The 19,574-nt window shown below is 55.9% G+C and overlaps 1 protein-coding gene across 6 annotated transcripts in view; it reads right to left on the reverse strand.

Moving 5' to 3' along the window:
• The window catches only part of ZMIZ1 (zinc finger MIZ-type containing 1), a 220,876-nt gene that overhangs the window by 57,062 nt on the left and 144,240 nt on the right, over nt 1-19,574 (reverse strand). Inside the window, exon 1 of one of the 6 annotated variants that reach the window (XM_081157617.1) lies at nt 9,217-9,252. The exons of 4 other annotated variants lie outside the window; for them this stretch is intronic. The gene's annotated coding sequence lies outside the window, so the exon portion shown is untranslated. Of the gene's footprint in view, nt 1-8,440; nt 8,731-9,216; nt 9,253-19,574 lie in introns of those variants that run through there. One more of the 6 variants, XM_081157618.1, reaches the window with a different exon arrangement.

Here is a 19,574-nt window from a genome sequence, read left to right on the forward strand (position 1 = left end):
AAGCCAGCCTGGGCCGGGCCTGTCCAGAAGTGACCACGGGGAGCACTCCACACTCCTGTGAGAGAGGACGGGAACACCAGGAAGCCACAGCCTGGGAAAAATCTCCAATGTGGAAGACAAAGATCTCATCCAGGTCATCGAATGTATTTCTCAGAGAAGGTACAAAGCTCTGAGAGGATCATCCGCCTGTCGGGTCCAGTCCTGGGGAGGCTTCATTCCAGGGTGGGGTGGGAGTGCCGGGTCAGAAGGGTGGCTGGGCAGTGACACCCCCTTGTCCCCAGCAGGAGCCTGTCCACCAGGGCTGCCTGCCGCTCACTGGCTTTGGGCAGGGGCACAGAGGGTGGAGGATCCATCCCTGTTTCAAGGGTCATAGTGGCCTGGACAGAAGAAGCAGAGCCTCTGCTCTCAAAGGGAAGCTCTGGGCAGCCCCCTCCCTGGGCTAGGCTGCCACCCTGGGATGGGGGAGGACACCCAGAAGTTACTGATACCCAATGGTTAAGGCTGCCCTGAGTTTGGTAAGGTGTGTGTGTGTGTGTGTGTGGAGGGGGGGTGTTCGTTGCTTTGGGTGCTGCTGCCCTGAGCTCCCAGGACAGTGGGTGTATGCTCCATCCAGGGCGACTCTGGGCCCGCCCAGGAGCATTCAGGGCCTTTCATGAGCAAATGAGAAGCAGACACAACTGAGTGTTATACAAGCTGTCCTCACGCCCTGCAGAGAAGCCACAAGTTTCTCTTAGCAAACACTGAGGGAGCCCTGAGCCTCAGCCAAGAGCGCCTGGGGCCCCAGAGGGGAGGCAGGGGCGCAGGGGAGAGCGAGGAAGAGCATTCCTGATGTACTGGAGTAAAGACACCCACACAGGCTTGTGGGAGGGTGGAGGCTGAGGGCACTCTGACAAGTTTTGGCTGTGATGGAGGACTACAACACAGGAAAGCAGGAGGACACGTCCCCAGTGGAACAGGCCTCGCAAAAATGCAAGGAGACCCATGACAGGGCAGTTTCCTCGGGGCTGACCAAGTTCTAGCATTGTTTTCAGAGCTTTAGGTGGAGTGTACTCTTTAATGCTCCCACAACCCGAGATAGGTACTATTCCATTTTACAGATGAAAAAACTGAGGCTTGGAGAGGGTTAGAGGTCCTAGTACGTGGATAGTAGAGGATGGGGAGAGATAATGGTGAACAATACCTGGGAGGAGAAATCTCTAAGGGGTGAGGGCTCCAGCCCCTAATAGGCGAACCACAGGAGGGCCACGTCCTCCCACCTGGAACCCCTCATTCCCTGGGCATGTCCAGCCCCCACCCATCTGCCCCTGCACTCGCCCTGCATGCAGTCTGGTCTTCCAGGCCCGGGCTGAGCCCTGCTCTGCCTCCCGGAATCCAGCACCAAGCACCAAGCCCAGTGCCAAGCCCACAGATGGGTGTCACGGCCTAGGGTGAGAGAGGAAGCAGCACAATTCCTAGAATTTCCTGTCGCTGAGTTCCTTTCCTGGAGCCCTCTGGACAGCTGGAAGCCAGGCTTGGCCCCTGGGCCTTATCCCAAGAACCACTTCAACGTGGCACAGCTCATGAACCCTCTACCCAGAAAATGCACCCTGCACAATCTAGGGGCTCACAGACCCCAACAAACTCTCCGTGGACCTCAGAGGGGAGAAGAGAAGTTCTTGTGCAAGTCACCAGAGGGCTTCAGGTCCACAGTGCAGACTTCCCCAAGAGGGAAATGAGAGTGGGTGTGTGTGCTGGCCCATGTGTACTTCCTCAGGGCTGGGACATACACCGGGACCTCCCAGACAGTTGCCACTGGGGACAGACCTGCAGCTTCTCATCAGGACAGAAAAAGGGACATTCGCATCCCCCTCTCCCCCGCTGTTCTTCTCAGGCTCTCCTGGGTGGCCCGCCCTCCACACTACACAGCAAGGTCTGTCTACTCACAACACACAGTGTGAGGAGGATTTTACAGACAAGGAAACTGAGGCTCGAGATGGAGCTGGGACAAGGGAGAATCTAGTTTCTCGTGCTCGGGAACTCTACAGAAACCCAAAGCCCAGCTGGGTTGGGAGCTAAATGTCTGCTGTGCAGAATCATGTCAAACTGGTTAGTAATGAGAGCTGCCACTAAATGAGCAACTACTATGTGCCAGACACTGAGCTAAGCCCTCTCAGCCCCATCTCAGTTACGCCCCACTACAATGGTGCTAGGCAGAGGCAGCTATAGGCAGTTCTATTTTATTGATTAGAAGAAAGAGGGTTATAGAAGTGACTTACCCAAAGTCACCCAGTAAATGACAGATGTGGGTTTCATAATTACTCCTGACACTGTCTTAGGAAAGACACTGGGTGGCCCCATTTTAAGAGCCCCAGGGGGCAGGGCAGGGAGGTCCTTCAGGGCCCTGTGCTTCAAAAAGGACCAGAAGAAGGCCCAGGCCCTGTGTATGGAGGCTGGGGGAAGGTGCAGGGACCGGAGCTGCTAACAGGGGGGCAGGCAGAGTCCTCTCTTTCAGGCCCTGGGACCCTGCTGCCTGTGGAACCTTGATGACAGAGCCTCCCTCACACAGACCCGCAGGCGAAGCACTGCTCAACACAACTTCCTGTGCTGATGGGAATGTTCCACCGCTGCGCCGTCTCATGGGGCTACTGAAACCTGAAATGTGGCCAGTGTGATGCTGACAAACTGAAATTTTAATTTCATTTAATTTTTACAAATATACATTTAAAGAGCCACATGTGGCTAGTGGCTGTATAGGACAGCGAAGAGGGGTCCCGTGTGTCACATGGTTAATTTGGAAAGCCAGAGCTGGCCAAGAACTCGGGCCTCTTCATCTCTTCCTGGGTGCTGCCTTCGCCATGACCCACCAATGCCCTGGGTGGTTATTTAAGAGACATCTATTGAGCACCCAGTACTAAGACAAAGTCATGGGTGTCCCATCCTTATACTCACAATCTAGTGGAGCCAACACCTGGTGGGCAAATAGCCACATAAACAGACCCTGCCAGATTTAGGGTCCTGGAAGTACAAAGGCGTGGAAAGAAATGCCAGGAGACAGGGTTCCATGTGTGTGTGTGTGCTGGGGGCGGGGGACCAGGGAAGGCTCCTGGGTGGTGACATTGGAGCAGGGCCTGGAAGCAGGTGGATGGAGAGGAGGCAAAAAGAAGGGCGCCTTGGGTCCTTTTCCCCTTCCCTCTGAAACGTGCCCCTTTTCCCCATTTTCACAGCCTTCCCTCCTACATGTAAGGGCTAAACCAGAACCTGTTAAATCTGTGAATCACCAACCTGATTACAACCTTAGGAGGCGGACAGGGTGCCCATAAATCTCCCGCTGCCCTAGGCTCTGACCGAAGAAGCACAGAGAGGGTGGAGGCCAAACTCCACAAGCCCAGAGGCCGGTCCCTGTCACCTGTCCCCTCCAGTCCCAGCCCTGGGGAACTGAAACGCCCACATTGATTTAAAACCTCCTAGGCCTTGCTGTAACCCTTGAAAGGCTGGGGACAGACTCCACAAATATGGCTCTTTTTTCCAGGAGAGAGCAGAAGGCGCCAAGGGGAGGTCTGGACAAGTTCCACCAAGTTCCCGGAGCTCCTCAGAAGAACTGGCTCCCTTGCCCCCCACCATGCGCAACCACAAAACAGGAACCCTGCAACAAGACAGGCTTTCCATTGCGTCAGCAGAGGCAGGGGCATTCCCGCAGCAGCCTCCGACCTCGCATGGCTCCTCCACTTCCCTGCATGGATTCCTGCCTACAACTCAGCAACAACCACTCCTGAAAGCCCTAGGAGGCCCAGTGGCCTCTGTGGCTCCCCACTGCTCTGGGATAAAATCTGTGCTCCCCAGTGGGCATTCAGCAATGACTCCACTTCCCACACTCACTCCAAAGTCATCTGGAGGGATACCTCTCCTGATTCCCCAGCCTTTGCACCTACAGGTCCTCCCACCCAAATCCTACCCACTTCCAAAACCAAGTTCCACCTGGGCTCTTGGAATAGTGTCCTCAGCTCACTTCTGTCCTAAATCTCCATCCTTCTAGGCCAAAGCCATCCAGTGGAACTCTCTGCCACACTGGAAATATTCTATAATCTGAACTGCCCAGTCTGATAGACACTAACCACATGCGGGTGTTGGACGTCTGAAATGTGGCAAGTGACTACCATACTGGGCTGCATAGTTCTAGATGCAGCTCCCTCATCCTTACTCTCTGAGACATGGGGAGAGTTGCTGGCCACTCCAGCCTGAAGGTCAGCATTTCCCCCTCTTCTTTCTACAGCTCTTAGGGTGTGGGGTGTGGGCCTCTGCTCATTCAATTCTCCTTGCCCTGCTGTACCGTAATATTTCCCACTGTACCCTCAGACGCTCGTTCCTGTCTTTTGTCTCCCTGACCACACACACTCTAGCATAAGATGAATAGTCGGACTCTGGAGAGCAGTCTTCCTTTTACAGATGAGAACACAGCAACGTTCTCAGTACAGAGATGAGAACAGAGGCCCCCAAAGGGGAAGTGACTTGCCAAAGGTCACACACTAATTTGGCACAGATATGATCACTTAAGGGCTAAGTCCTGAGAGCCATGTTTCCACGAAGTATCAGAATTATCTGGGCAAGCTTTGTAAAGCCAAAGCCCAAACACAGAGGCTGGGCCTTACCCTAGAACTACTGAATCACCAAGGTGACTAGGGAGCCTGGGCCTCCCGGAATGTGGGTGTCCCGGCTAAAGTCCCTAATTCATCACACATGCATGAAGTACCCACTACTTCCCCAGGCTGGGCACTCAAAAGGCCTGGCCTCATCCCATGGTTGGGTGGGGGCAGTGGGAGAACCCAGCAGGAGTGGGTGCCGTGGCTGGGGCTACTGAGAGGGAGGTAAGGGACCACTTCCTGAGCCTGCTCAGGAAGGAGGGTGGCAGACTACCTGGCAGGCCCAGCCTAATGCTCTGGGAGGCGGGGGTGAGTCAGTTTTGAAGGGCACACAGGACAAATCAGACTCTGGGGAACACTACCCCTACCACACTTGAGACTGGGAACCTGGCAGTGTCACCAGAGGTCCTCTTATCCCTCAAGCTCCACTGGATGGGCCTTGAAGAGCCACTTTCAGGTGTGCTTGGATCACTGGCCAAGAGTCACCCCTAGTCAGACCCCCCCTCCAGTCAGCTCAGGGACAAGGGAAGCTAGAAGCTGCAGTGAGGCCTGATGCTGGGCAGAGGTGTGCACCTCTGGACACAAGGACAAGGCCAGAGACAAAGTGACCTCACCTCAGGGCCGGAGCAGGAAACTGAAGGCACAATTAAACCTTATCTGAATGGAAAAGTGGAATTTGCAGCACATCATGAGAAGACATTAGCTTCATTCAGGCCTGCGCTGCGGGTGACCTTGGGGCAGGAAGTCCCTTCGCCATCCAGGCAGCCTGCTGCCTGTCCTCCCCTGCCTGCGGTTAGTGACCCAGGTGCTCCCTGAGAAGCTGAAGTGCTTCCAGGGAAGGGGCCTTGTTTTTCCCAGAGCAGGCTCCCTCGTGAGGCTGCTGCTTCTCTGCCAGGCCCTGGAGACTTTCCTCCCGCAGCTGAGGCTTCTGGGGGAAGCGTAGCACAGCGAAGGGCCATGACATGGGGGGCAGCAGGCCCTGGCAGGGTGGGAGCAAATGCCCCCAAATTCTTCTTCCCCTCGGGCTGGGGCCTGCGCACCTCTCTCTGGGGGTGTGGGGTGTGGGGGGTGTTAATGAACCTGGCCACAGCCCACTGACAGAGTCCTTCCCTGTGGGGAAGAGCCAGCCTCTCCCTCAGGGCCAAAGCCGTGCTGATCAAGGTAAACACCTGCCTTGCCCAGAGAGCCCCTCTCCCTCTCCTTCTAGCTCTGCCGGCACAGAACTCTCTGTTCCCGGGCACCCGGAGCTGAGTTGGCTCTCCAGCCCGATCGATGGATGATTTCACAGAGGCTGACGCCTACCGGGCACCAAGACAGTCCTGAGGGAGGTCTGAGGCTGCTCTTGGGATGGCTGCCCTCCCTTGCCCCCTAGCTGACCTCTGCTCGGTGACAGGGCCCTGGCAGAGGAGTTGGAGACGTGGGCCTCATGCCACTTCCTGGGTAACCTTGGGCAAAACTGAACCTCAGCTTTCTCCTGGGCTAAATGGGAACACCTGGCTTATCTATACTCCCCTCACAGGGAGGCGGTCAAAAAACAGTGCTAAGGAAATGGAAGGTGCCTTTGTCAAAAAGACTCACCCTGTACTGTCACACCTGTGGGCTTTTGGACTAGTGTCCTCAGCTCACTTCTGTCCTAAATCTCCATCCTTCTAGGCTAAAGCTGCCCAGTGGAACTCTCTGCCACAGTGGGAACACTCTATAATCTGAGCTGCCCAGTCTGATAACCACTAGCCACATGATGCTGTTGAACACTTGAAATGTGGAGAGTGGCTACCATACTGGACTGCATAGTTCTAGATGCAGCTCCCTCATCCTTACTCTCTGAGGCATGACCCAGAAAGAGCCATCAGAAGCTCCCAGGCAGGACTTTGGTTGAACATCTGTGGGAGAGCCTCTCTCAGTCTGACTGGCTGACACCAGACTAGGGGCTCATCTTAGAGTTCCCAGAGACTAAGCATGGTCTGGGTTCTTAGTTCTCAGAAGTGTTCTTTCAATTCCTCCAGCGCCACCCCACTCCTATAGGGAAAATAGCACTGGACCAGCTTTCCACTCAGTCACTCAGCAGTTATTGAGTATCTACTACCTGCCAGGGCACTGTGGTTGGAACTGGGGTAGACAGTGATGAGTGACATATGACCCCTGCCTGCATGGAGCTCACAGTCAAGGCCTTGCTCCAGTCGCAGTGATAACTGGCTTCCTCCATCCTTATTGGATGGTTGGTCTCAGGCCCATCAGTTTCCCTATCTGAAACTGGGGCCCCAAAGTCCTGAGTGCACAGGCTGTGGTGAGAACCAAGAGGCAAGAGACAGGTGAAGGGGCTCTGGTGGATGGGGAGGCCGTCCAGAGGATAGCATTATGAAGCATGTCTCAGACTATACAGGCTACTGCTTCCGGTAAAGACCCAGATTCTCACCAAAGCATTGCTGTTTGGTGGTTTCTCACTGAGGAAGTTCAGAGTAAAAATAGCTCAGGAGGGGACCTGAATCCAGCTAACTGGGGGGTTGTCACTGTCTGGCTAATAAACAAAAAAGGGAAAAGGTATATTAGTAGCCGCGTGGACCCCAAGACTCCCTGTTGCCTTGAGCCCCCCCACCCCCACATGGTGCTCAGGGCGTTTTGCTCTGTATATTGGATGGGAGAGGGGCTTCATGTGCAGAGCCCCAGAACTGGAGGGACCTAAGGCCCTATATATCATCTGGGGTCACCCTGATTTCAGGGTGGTACCACCTTGCTCTCTCCAACTCACTCCCTGGCCAGATTTCTGGCCCACTCTCAGGGATGGGCCTTTAGGAAGCACTCTGGCACCAACTGCTTACCAACTGCCCCATAAAACCTTTCTGCTGAAGGAGCCACCAGCCATGCCCAGTGCGCATCTGGCAGTTTGGCCTGACAGTTAAGGGCAGGGGACCCGAGCCCCCACCCTGAGAATGAAGGTCTCCTGGAGCCCATCTAAGGAGGTGCCACCTCCCTCCACTAGAGCAAAGGGTTAGGGCAAGGAAAGTCAAATCCCTGACCAATTCTAGTCTCACTCAACCTGGTTTCCAGTTGGATCCAGGAATTGGGACCTAACTAGTACCACAGGAAACAAGGCTTATAAGATCCAACACCAAAACCATGTGCTCAAACCTTTTAGCCCCAGGGCAGTGATATGAGAAACCCACTCTCCAAGGTCTTAAAGAAAATCTTTATAGCCTGGTGTCAGGCACCCTAGAAAGGCCCCTTCCTGCTCTCTAGTGCAAACCTGCCTCTCTCCTCCACCTCCAGCCCGCCTCCCAGCAAACACTTGTCAGAAGTCTGGTTTGCACCTACCACCTCTCCAAACAGTGCCCTGGCGGCAATGGTGGCATCACCAGCTTCCTTGCTGGGGAATCTCCGGACACTTCAGACGCTTTTAGCATTAGGGCTGCATCCTGACAAAGGAGCAGCTTGAAGTTAAGGGCCCTTGGCCGCTGCCTCCGAGGAAGGCTTCCTGGCCATTCCTATTTTTGCAATAGGAGCCTATTGAGAACTGAGCCTTGTAAAATGTCTGCTAGAGAGCCACCACTTTACCTTCCGGGAGAGGGTGCGGGGTAGCACCCTGGCGCCAGGCCCCGAGGAGAAATGAGGGGCCCTTCTATGGGTGCACAAAACTGCCGGGAGCACGCCGGTGCCACTCTCGCGGTCAAGCCTCGGGCTGGCACCATGCAGCACACGGCGCTACCCACAATGCACCGGCCTCTCTGTCACACACAGGCACGCACACTCACCCCCGTTCCCGGAGGGAGCCCGGGCCCCGGCCCGGCCCGCGGGCGACCGGGCGCCGACCCCTCCAGCCACCCGCTTACCTGGAAGTTGCACCGGCCGCGGTCCCGCCCTGGCGCCCGCGGTGGGCTGGGGCCCGGCCGAGGGCGGCCGCGGCGAGCGACTCCGGGCAGGTTTCAGCCGGCGCCGAACAAAGGCTGCACGCAGGCAGCGGGCGCCGCCTGCATCCCCGCTCCGCGCCCGGGCGGCGGCGGTGGCGGCGGCGGCAGCGCGGGGGCCCCGGCAGCTGCGGCGCCCGCTCGCTCGGCGCTGCCCGCTCCGAGGGCGCTCCGGCTCCCGCGCTCCCGCTCGCTGCTGCCCGCCACCGCCGCCGCCGTCCGGCTACCGCACCGCACACATCAATTATTCATCGCCCGTCTCCAGCTTCCCCGGCGAAGCCAATCACAGGCGGAGGCTCCGCTAATGGGGCCGCCGCCGCCGAAGAGGCAGCCAGCCGCGCGCCCGGGCGCAAGCGACAGCCCTCCGGGGACGGGGATGGGCCGGGGGCGCGCGGGGGGCGGGGGCGCACGGGGCGCGCCAGCGAAACTTCCCACGGCCTGCGCCCTGCGCCGCGCGCCGGGACCCCGCCGGCGCGACCACCCACCCTGCGTGCGCCCGCGTGGGGCTCCGGGGCTCGGGGGGAGGTCGGGCGCGCCGCGGCGGGGGGAGGGGGAGGGGAGGAAGGAGGAGCGCGGGAGGAAGATGAAAGGCTAGCAGACCTGCCTCGGCGTCTCCAGGGAGCCCCGGCTCGCGCGCGCCCTGCCCGCCCCCCGAGCCTCGCCGCCCACACCCCCGCCCCCAGCCCGCGGCCCGCACTCACTCGCGCGCAGACCGCCAGCCCAGCCACTTTGCTGCGAGTGAGCACCAGCGAGTATGAATCGGAGGCAGCTCACATTTCAAACTTGCACGCAGGGGTGGTGCTGGTGCACGCCGCCGCGGAGCTCACGCACCGCCCGACCGGCGGCGCTCCAGCCTCCCGGCGGGGGCGGCGGCCGGGCCCCCTTCCCCCCCCCCCCCGGGCAATTAATTGAAAGCAATACTTGTGCAAGTGGGGCTCCGGGAGGGCGCTGGTGGGGGATGACTTCGAGTGTCTCCCGCCCGGCCCTAGCGAATCTTCCCAAGTGGTCACGCTAATGAGGGTCCCCCGCGGGGTGAGGGCGGAGGATGGAATTGGCCTAGAGGCGGCCACCGCCGGGGGGAGGGAAGGGGGCGGGGCACCAGTGGGGTATCCGGATTTCGACCTCGGTTTAAAGGGTTTTCGGAACGGGTTAGGGGCGGAGAAGGCAGGCGGCGCGGCATCTTCCCAGGCACAGGGGCCCCCGCTATCCCTGGGATTCCCCGAGCGTGGAGTTCGGGGCAGGGTGAGGGGGCGCACGTACACTTGAGTTCCTCGACTCCGGGGAGCTCCTGTGCCCTGGAGCCAGCGGCGGTAGGGAAGCCGGGGGCCGCAGCTGCCTGCGGCCCCGCCCCGGGAGCTGCTGCCTTCCTGACATTGCATCCTGTGGTGGCCATGGCCTCTTCCTTCCAGACTGTCTGTGGCATGAGCTCCAGGCACTAAGCTGAGCTGAGCCACTGTATACCCCACACCCCTCCACACCGCAGACACCCCTGGAGCCCACCCGCGGCCCTACCCTAAAGGGCTCTTCACCGCGCCCTCTTTCGTGGGCGCTTCCCAGCACTATACCCCTCCTCCCAGCAGCTGTATTTTATAGCTCCCTCCCCCAGCCCCGCCCACCTGCCAGTGAAAGTTTCTTGAATGGTGACCTAGCTGCCCCAAACAATTAGGAAGGTAAGTGGGACCTCATCATTCACCCTAAGTAAATGTAGCCAGAACCAGCCTTAAAATCTCTACGTTGGAGTGCCCTGCACTGCACTCCTCGCCACCTCGGGGGAACGGATCAGGTCCACCAGCCTTTGACACTGCTCCTCCTGACTTCATTCCAGGATACTCCACCCCCACCCTTTTCAGTCTGAGCCTCTGGCTGGCATCTAAACCTTCCTGTCTGCCCTACTGCCCACCCTGGAAGTGGCCGAGACAAATCACTTATCTAGAAATTATGTTCTTGCTCCATGTTTGACATAAACGGCTAGCAGGCTCTAATCCCACCCACTGACACTGGAAATACCACTTTTGGGGTTGGCATTGGGCAATGCAGTTGTCCTGGGGGTTTTCTCTTTGAGGGGATGGTTAAATGGATTACTTCAGGCTTTATAACATGCTGCCTTTTGGACAAGAACTAGCTCCCTGCAAGAGAGATTAACTGGCATTCTCTTCCTGTGGGGCCAAGCTCAGGGCCGCCAGGGGAAAAGGGACTTCTCTGCTCTGCACAAATTCCAGGCTTTGCTCACCTCATCTCCTCTAAGGACTTCTCAAATGCTGGGTTAGAATGGCTTCCTTGAGGATAATCATTTATCCACTGAGACATTCATTGGGCCCTGCCCTCCCAAGCAGCCCCACAGGGGTTTGGGATCCCATAAGGGAAAAGCCCTGTGGCCCAGGGAGAACTCTCCCATCTTTCTTTGGTCGGCCCAGTCCCCATTGCAGATCCCCAGGACAACATACTCCAAAGCCAGAAACAGATGGGCATGACAATTTGGCCCACCTTTCAGAAGAAAACACTGAGATGTCCCTCAGACCAGGTTTTTGACATTAATTTGGTTTCAACATAATGTCAGGGCTCAAATCTCTATTATACAGAATCCAAATAGCCAAGACCTCAACTAGATCACTTTTTTCCTGGAACCTCCCCTCCCAGAAGTTCTGTGCAATGCTAGTTCCCAGTAGTAGCCTGATCCTTAGTGCCTTCTGAGCCACCAAAGACCCAAAGTTTGGAACTCCTTGAAATACTCTGTATGTGTTGTTACTATGTGGGCAGGCCCAGGCACTGAGTTCAGAAAACAGCTCCTATAGGTTGAGCCAGAATTTGTATTGGAATTGAGTAGTTTACACCAGAGGGATACTGATTTGGTGACACTGCCTGGGAAACTAAGGAGACAGCTTCAATCGCCCCCTTCTCCCACCTTCCAGGGACTCACTCAAGGAAAAGCCCTAGGGTAGGGTAGGGGAAGAGCACTGATATGCTAATATTTAAGCTGCTCTGGCCTGGGACCTAAGGTTTTTTACTTTCTCCAGGTAAGACCCCTCTACCCTCAGGTAAATACTCTCCACTAGCCGATTTACATAATTAGGAAAACAAATTGTTTTCAAGCATCCATTCACCAGTCTAAGCTAGGTTTTTACATGCTAATTGCAAGGTCGGCTCAGCCGTATTCAAGGACCTCTCTGCCCAATTGGCAGCAAGCTCTAATTAATACTAGTCCCCAGCCTAAGGAAATCCGGGTACTCCAACCAGTTCCTGCTTCAGAAAGGCTTCTCCCTACTAACTCCATCCACATTCCAACTCCACTTTCCTAACTTCCAAAGATTTGCTCAAAAGCCTGGGGCCCAGAGTGGGCTGTTCCACCCCCTGGGCGCCTGCCTTGATAAGGATCTACAGGAAGGGACGGCAGACAAAGGAGCGCTCCACCTCTGCGCACAGTCACTTGAGAGCTCTCCGAGTGACCTCGGTGAGGGGGGCCCAGCCACGGGGAATGACTTGGGAGGCAAAAGAAAGGAAGAAAAAAGGGAGAGCTGTGCCCCAGCGCCCTGACTCCTTGATGAATGCCCGCGAGCCCTCGGGAAGCCTGTCTCGGGGATCAATAGCGGGTGGCTTTTCTTGCGGTGTTTGAACTGCTCCTGTCGTGGGCCCTGTCGAGGAGGGGCTGCCAATAAATCACAGCACTGCGGCGGGGAAGGCAGGAAGGTGTGTGAGAGAGGATGCTTCCCCCCGCAGGGGGAGCCTGTCTTGCGGAGCCCACCTTCACAGGCCAACCAGGCCATGGGGGAGGGGACTGCTAGGGTCGGGTCTGGGATGCTGGGGGAGCCTCCTCCAGGACCCCCAGCTCACCTACAGAGGGATGGGGTTCCCAGACCCTGAACCAGCAGTCCAGGACAGTAAGGAGAAAAAGAGCAAAGCCACCTAGTATGTAGGTCACCCTGGGGTCGAAAGTGGCTCAGGGCTGGGTTACCCCAGTGCAGAGCTTTGTGTGGAGGGAGGCCTGGGGGCATACAAAAGCCAAGCTCCCTCTCGAGGAGGAGGAGGAGGAGGAGGAGGAGGAGGAGGAGGAGGAGGAGGAGGAGGAGGAGGAGGAGAGGCAGAACAATGGACCCAAGAGGTGGCTCTTCTGGCACTCTGTCTTCCTGATTCAGGCCTTGCTGACTCAGTAGGTCTCAACAAGGATCCAAGGACTCAAAGATGTCACCCATGCAGGCCCGAGCACTCAGAGGGAGAGGGAGGTATACAGGAAGGGCAGTTCTGGGGGTGAGTGTGACAGGCATGAGCTCAGGCCCTGGGCCATCCACCTTCACACAACTGGTCCTTTTCAAAATGCCTGGCAGGGAGCACAGGGCAGGAGTCATAAAAAGACACACACACTGAGGGTAACAGGCCCTGAGCATCTGCCTCACTGACAGCTCAAGAGCTGCATTAGGTGTGTGCTGACTCAGGGGCTCTGCCTCCAAGCACCTTTTTCTGGGGCTTCCTGCCCTCTCACCTGAGGGGACTAGGCACAAACTCCTGTGTCTTTTGATAATGACATTCCCTCTGCCCCTTTTCCTTCTGCTCACCTGGTCAACCTCCTTGATTCTACATGTACAGTCTTGAAGAAGGAAGGCGTAGTTGAGGTTCAGCTCCTGGCCAGTGCAGGTGTCCCCACCAGGACTTGGAACCCTGCCCACACACAGGGACAGCAGGAGGGCACACTCCCACTTGGGACATAGAGCTGGGGCCCCAAGCCAGATCCAGGCCTCTCCTCTGTCTGTAATAACACGGAGTGCATGGTGACAGGTGACAGAGTGCTTCCTGGTTGCCAGGCATGCGTCCAGGCACTTCCCAAGTATCAGCAGGCCATCCTCACCAACAGCCCCCTCTGATAAGGTGGGATTATTGTTTCTATTCTAGAGACAATAACATCGAGGCACAGAGAGGTTTAGGCGACTTGCCGAAGGACTTAAGCCACCCAGCAACCTGCCTGCAAGTGCACCAGTCACCATTGGACTGCATTTCCAAGATGGGATCCAAGGTCCAGAGGAGGGACCACCAAAGTCACATAGAGAGTGAGAACTGGGATGAGAACCAGTGTCCCCAAATCTTGTTTTATATTCTTTTCAGCACACTTTACATACACTGAAATAATTCCTTTCTTTGTGTTTCTTTTTTGTGTTTGGCATCCACCTGACATTTTAGGTTGGCTAGGACTCTACCTGAGGCAAGTCTGGGGACATGATAGAGGAGACACTCCTCCTCCTGTCACTGCACCCCCACCCCCCATTTCCTAGATTCACCCAGTAGCAGGGCCCTCATCCTAAACTCATACTGCGTTCTCGGAAGTCTGCATGTGGCTTCTGCCCAAATTTTATAATCGTTTCATTAAGAAAACAAAACTCATCCCTGCCCCACACCTCCTTTTGGCACTTTCGAGAAGCCCTACAGTTTCGAGGCTATTGAAGGACAGAGAGTAGGGGAGGGAACCCAGGTACCAGGTACAAAATGGTCACTAAGGTGGCTTCAGTGTCCATCTCTCTATGTGCTCAGCTGGGAAGGTGGCCACCCCCAAGGCTGCCCATGCCACTGGGATGCCCGCAGCCACTCAGCCACCAGGGTGTCTTGTGGTCAGAGAAGCCTGCAGGTAGAGGCCAGAGTGGATCAGGAAGGAACTGTCCATGTCCCCTGTAGTTAAAGAGCTGTGAAGGGAGGGGACATGCCTGGGTTTGGAGACTGAGACTCAGGAAACAAGTACTGACTAGCTGGTGGCCCTGGACAAGTCACTCAGGCTTCCCGGGCCTCCGCCTCCTCATTTCTAAAAAGGGAGTGAGGACACCTAACACCAGGCCCCAGGGAGGGCGGAAGGAGATAAGAGCGATGACACTCTAGAGGCTGGGGGCTGTGGTGTCATGGGCTGAGCTGTGTCCCCCCAAAGATGTTGAAGTCCTGTAAATATGGCATTATTTGGAAACAGGATGAGATCATTAGTGTGGTCCCTAATCCCATATGATTGGTGGACTTGTAAAAAGCAGAAATTTGGACAGAGACAGACATGCACCCAGGGAGGTGATGTGAAGACCGGAGCCACATGTCAGGAAGCTACCAGAAGCAAGGAAAGGGGCCTGACAGACCCTTCCTAGAGCCTTCAGAGGGGGGATGGCAGTGCCAATACGACACCTTGATCTTGGATGTCTGGCCCCCAGAACTGTGAGACGGTACATGGTACACTTCTGTGGTTTAAGCCTCCGGGTCTGTGAGTCTTTGTCTTGGCAGCCCTAGCAATTAATACACATGGTGACGCTGTGAAAACAGAAGCTGGGGCACATCACTCCTCGGCTCCAATCCCTTACTCCTGCAGCTCTGGCTCAGTCGGTGCAAACACCCAAGTACTTTTGACCCACAGGACCCACATGACCTGGCCCCGTCACCTCCCTGAGCACACTTCCTCCCCTAGTTTACTCTGCTCCAGCCTTGCTGCCCCCCTGGCTGCCGATGCCCCAGTCACACCCTCGGGGTTTGCCAGGCAGCTCTCCAGGTCCCAGGTTCATTTCCCATCTCCTGCAGACTTCCACCCAGGTGACACCTTCTCAGGGGAGCCCTCCTCAGCCACACTGGCCCAAAATGCAGCCACTCCCCACACTTCCTACAACACGCTCCTGACTTGGCTCTCCCTTAGCGTTTATGACTGGTGTATGTCAGTCACTTCTCTTGTTCACTTTGTCTTCCTTCCTAGAAGGCAAACTCAGTGTCAACAGTGACTTTTGTCCCTATTGTGCAGGTTATATCAATAGCACTTAAAATATGCCAGACAGATGTATGGTATTTGCTGTATGAATGAAATAACAACCAACTGCCTGAATGAGTGAGGGAGTCAGGAATGAATGAGTGAGCAGCAGGGTCAGTGTGCCCTGCCTCCCCCTGTCATCAACCCAGAGACGAGGTCCCCAGCCTGCTGTCGGGAAGAACACGGGTTGTTTCTCAGTGGAGGCAGCCTGCTCAGACAGGAAGCTCAGGCAGGCTAACAAAGGGGCTGCCGGAGGTGGTGGGGAGCTCAACACCCAGGCCTCTAATGAATCTTTTCCCATTGATTTCTGGAGTCGCCTTTGAAGGCGAGGGACAGCCAAGGCAGCTCGAATGTCCATGCCTCAGCAGTCCTGGGGTTTTATTGCTTCTCCCAGGACACAGCTTTGACAGGGGGCTTCCGGACGGCCTCTGGGTTGGACTGACATAAGCTCCCTGCAGTTGGAAAGGCAATTTCCTTTCCTGTTGAAGCTGTCTGTCTGTCTCACTACCTGCCTGGCTGTGCAGCACACCTCCCGGCTGGACTGGGGTAGCCGAATTCCACTCCTGACGCTCCCCAGACAAAGGCTCACTCAGGCCCAGGAGGATGTCGTCCACTTTGCAGAGGAAGAAATGGGGCTCAGCTGGGGGAAGAATTTAAGGCCACATACACACTCTGGCCCAAGGCTGAATGCAGGCTTAGGGGCACACTGGGGTTGGATGGTTGCTGGCCCCAGCAGCTATCTGACGACCCCTAATCTTGCATGACACATATGTCCAGCACTTTTCCCTACAGAGCCTCTACTTGCCCATTTGGAACCATCAACTCATTTAGCTTTGGCTTAACGAGGCCCTAGTCCTATTTTTCAAGTAAGGAAACTGAGGGTCAGAGAGGGGCCAGGGCTTCCTCCAGTCACACAGCAAATTAATGGTAGAGCCAGGACTAGACCCAAGACTCCTGGCTTGTTCCAGAGCCTCAAGCCATCTGCCCCAGGGCTGTGTTTGAAGTCTCAAGAGCATGCTCTCCAAACTGTAAAGCGCTAGGCAGATATGAGGGCTTACTATTCTAAAGGGCTCAAGCAGGTGGGATTCACATGGAGAGGATCGGCCCTGCTCTTCCTCCTGCTCAGAGGGAGGTTGGAGGTTAGACCCTGGACCTCTCAGCGTCCTTCCTGATCCACAGTGGGAGTCACACACCTCAGGAGGATGGGTGGAGGCATCTGATTTGGGCTCAAAAAAGAAAAGAGCTGCTGACAGTCAGGGATGCCCAAGGGTAGTGTTGAGCACCTTGCCTCCTAAGGTGTGTAAGCTGAGAATGGAATTGCAGAGGGAATCCCACAGTGGGAGGCATAAGCTCCTGAGGCCCTTTCTGCTTTGGGGGCTCTGACAGGCAAGAGCAGAGGAAGGGAGGTTGAGAAGCATGCCTGAGCCGCTCAGTATGTTCTGGGCAGCAGTAGAGCAGTCTTACCGACTTCCCAAGCCCATTACAGTTCATCAGGAGTCCATCAGCACCTGCTGCACACCCCTCCCTCTTTTCCTGACTGTCCTGTGTGAGATGCCTGCCTCTTTCCAGCATCCTGCTCCCAGCCCATGGCAGCCCAGGGATCCAGTAGTTTCCTTTACGCCCCAGTGAGGTCCCAGGTGTCCCCCACTCCCTGGGGCTTTGAACTTGAGCAGACAGGCCATGTAGGAATGTCTGTCTGGGGAAAATCCAAAGTGGCCGCCAGGGCAGGGCAAGGAGTGGGAGGCCTGATGTTGAAATCAGGATCTGCCGAGCTGAACTTGGCAGGTGGGAACAGCACACTCCTCCGCCCGACGCCAAGTGCCCAACTGAGATAGATGCTGCCTGGGAGAGAGACTCGGGGGCTTGCTGTGTGACCAAGAGCAGGTCACTGTCTCTCTCTGGCCATAGTTTCCCCCAGTGAAGACATCTAGTGCAGGTGCTGGATCTCTCTTTGCTACTGGGGGCACTGTTCTCCCCAAGTCCGGCTGAGAAGGCCCCAAGAAGTGTCACTACTGAGCTGACCCCTACTGACTTCCTATAGAGGCCGGAGCAGGACAGATAAGATACCTACAATATATGCAATCCTCTTAAGACAAAGAAACCAGTTCCAAAGTAGAGGGCCCACTAAGGTCCCATTCTTGTGAACTTATTGGCAGTGTATCTGTAGGCATATCATTTTTGGTACACTGGGAGCTCCATAAGGGCAGGGATTTTGTCTGTTTCATCACTGCAATATGCCCGGTGGCTCTGTACCCAGCACAAAGTAGGTGCTCAATAAATATCTGTTGAATAATGGCATTCACCAAGTTGTTACCCCATGGTAGAGGGGTTTCAGCTATTTACTCTTTTTATAACTTTCTTAATTGTTGTCAAGGAGTATATATTATTTTTATGATTAGAAATAAACACCTGGAGAATCACCTTTCATCTCTTTCCCTCTATCCATGGCACAATTCCACCCCAGCAGTCTCCTTTGTGGACACCTGAAATAGTCTCCAAACTGTTTTCTCTACCTCTGACCCTTAGGTCCCTCCTCTACCTGCTGAGGTTTTCTAAAAGACAAATCGGACCATGTCACCCCTTTGTCTAGAACCATGCATGGTTCCCCAGTGCTGTCAAAATCAAGATGCAAATTCAAGTTTGAGTTCCTTAGATTGGCATTCAAGGCCCTGGAAGTCTCATGCGTGGTCTCTGGAAGGACCCTTCTGCTACCCTCGACCTGGGTTGCTCCTGTCTGTGTGCCTCCAGCAAGTTCCTTAATGGCACTTATAGTCCCTGGTTTGCCCACCTTTATTGGAGGCATGCTCTCCCCAAAATCCACATGCCAATCATAGTTAAACAGCGTCTGGGTGCCAGCTTGCAGCTGGGAAGGGAAACTGCCACAAATCCAAGGGTGGCAGGGAAGCACCACCCCACTAATCTGGGGGGCTTCCCAGGGGGGTGAGGAGCCAGGCATCCTTGATGAATTGAAAGGCGGGGCGGGCCACGGGCAGCAGCCTGGGTCGGGGCGCTTAGGGAAGGAAAACCACCAGCCCTGGGTATCTCAGCCCTTAGGATGCTACGGCTGGGGCCAAGCAGCACTGCCTCTTCCCTGCCTCAGTTTCCTCATTTGGGATGCAGGCAGTATTCGGGGATGCATGGTAGAAAGCTGCAGCCCTGGGAACACTGGTGCCCCTCAGCAAGGGGAGCCCATGCCCCCCTCGGGCCCCAGACAGACCCGGGAGTGTGGTGTGTAATTGAATTTGGCCTAATTACCTAATTGCACTGAGGAACAGCCAGTACTGACAGAGACCTTGGGTGGTGGGTAGTTGGAAGCCAGGAGCCAAGAGGCAGCCTCCACATAGCCTCGGCATTCAGGGAAGCAGTGCCAGGCACCAGTACCTTCATATCGCTTAACCTCCTGGTGGCTTGGAACCTGGTGTCCCTCTTCCCATTCTAAAGGTGAGGAAACAGGTTCAGAGAGAAGCACGTTGCACAGGGACACCAAGTCAGAAGAAGTAGAGAGGGAATTTGAACCCACATTATTTCTGCACCTGAGGCCTTTGCACATGCTGTACCCTCTGCCTGGAATGCCTTTCTCCACCCTCCTCTCTGGGGATGTTTTCTCCTTGGAGCCTTCCTGCTAAGGTCATTTCCTCAGGAAAGCCTTCTCTAAGCTCCCAGGCTCGTGGTCCCCTCTACCTGTCCCATCACAATGATTACATCATCGGAGGGGGCATTTATTCCAAGTCTGTGCTTACTACCAAGCGTGGAGCTCCTGGAGGGCAAGGGCTACAGCCGCCGCGCTCACCCTGTCCAGCGTCCAGCACAGGCCCAGGACACTGTGGTGCCCATACCTGCTTGCTGAGTGAGCGGCTGTAAATTCTGGGTCTTTCCCAGACATAGCCTGTTGGGTTCCTGCCATCTCTGGCGGCCTGAGCCTTGGGGGTGGGGGTCTCTCTCATCTGCAAGAAGTCCCTCCGTGCCACAGGGGAACTAAAGTGATGCTGCAGGGCAGACACACAGTCTGGATACCCTGGCCTCCAGGGCGGATAGACAGGAGGTCCACTCTGAGGCCCTGAGCTGGGGCTGCAGGCATACGATCCCACAGCTGAGAGGTGAAGGGGCAGGCCCAGGATCACTCAGCTTGCAAACTGCCCAAATCTGGGACCTGGCCTCACTGGCCCTCCCGTGCTGTCCTCAAGTGACAGAGCGAATGAACAAGCTGACTTACAGAAGGACAAGTACTTTCACCCGAAAATTGTGTGAGCAGTGGCATTTCAGGGCTCATGAGACAAGGCAGGACGGAGGCAGCTGCCCAATGGGCTAATT

Source organism: Miniopterus schreibersii, assembly GCF_964146895.1.
Source record: "Miniopterus schreibersii genome assembly, chromosome: 14".
NCBI lineage: Eukaryota > Metazoa > Chordata > Mammalia > Chiroptera > Miniopteridae > Miniopterus > Miniopterus schreibersii.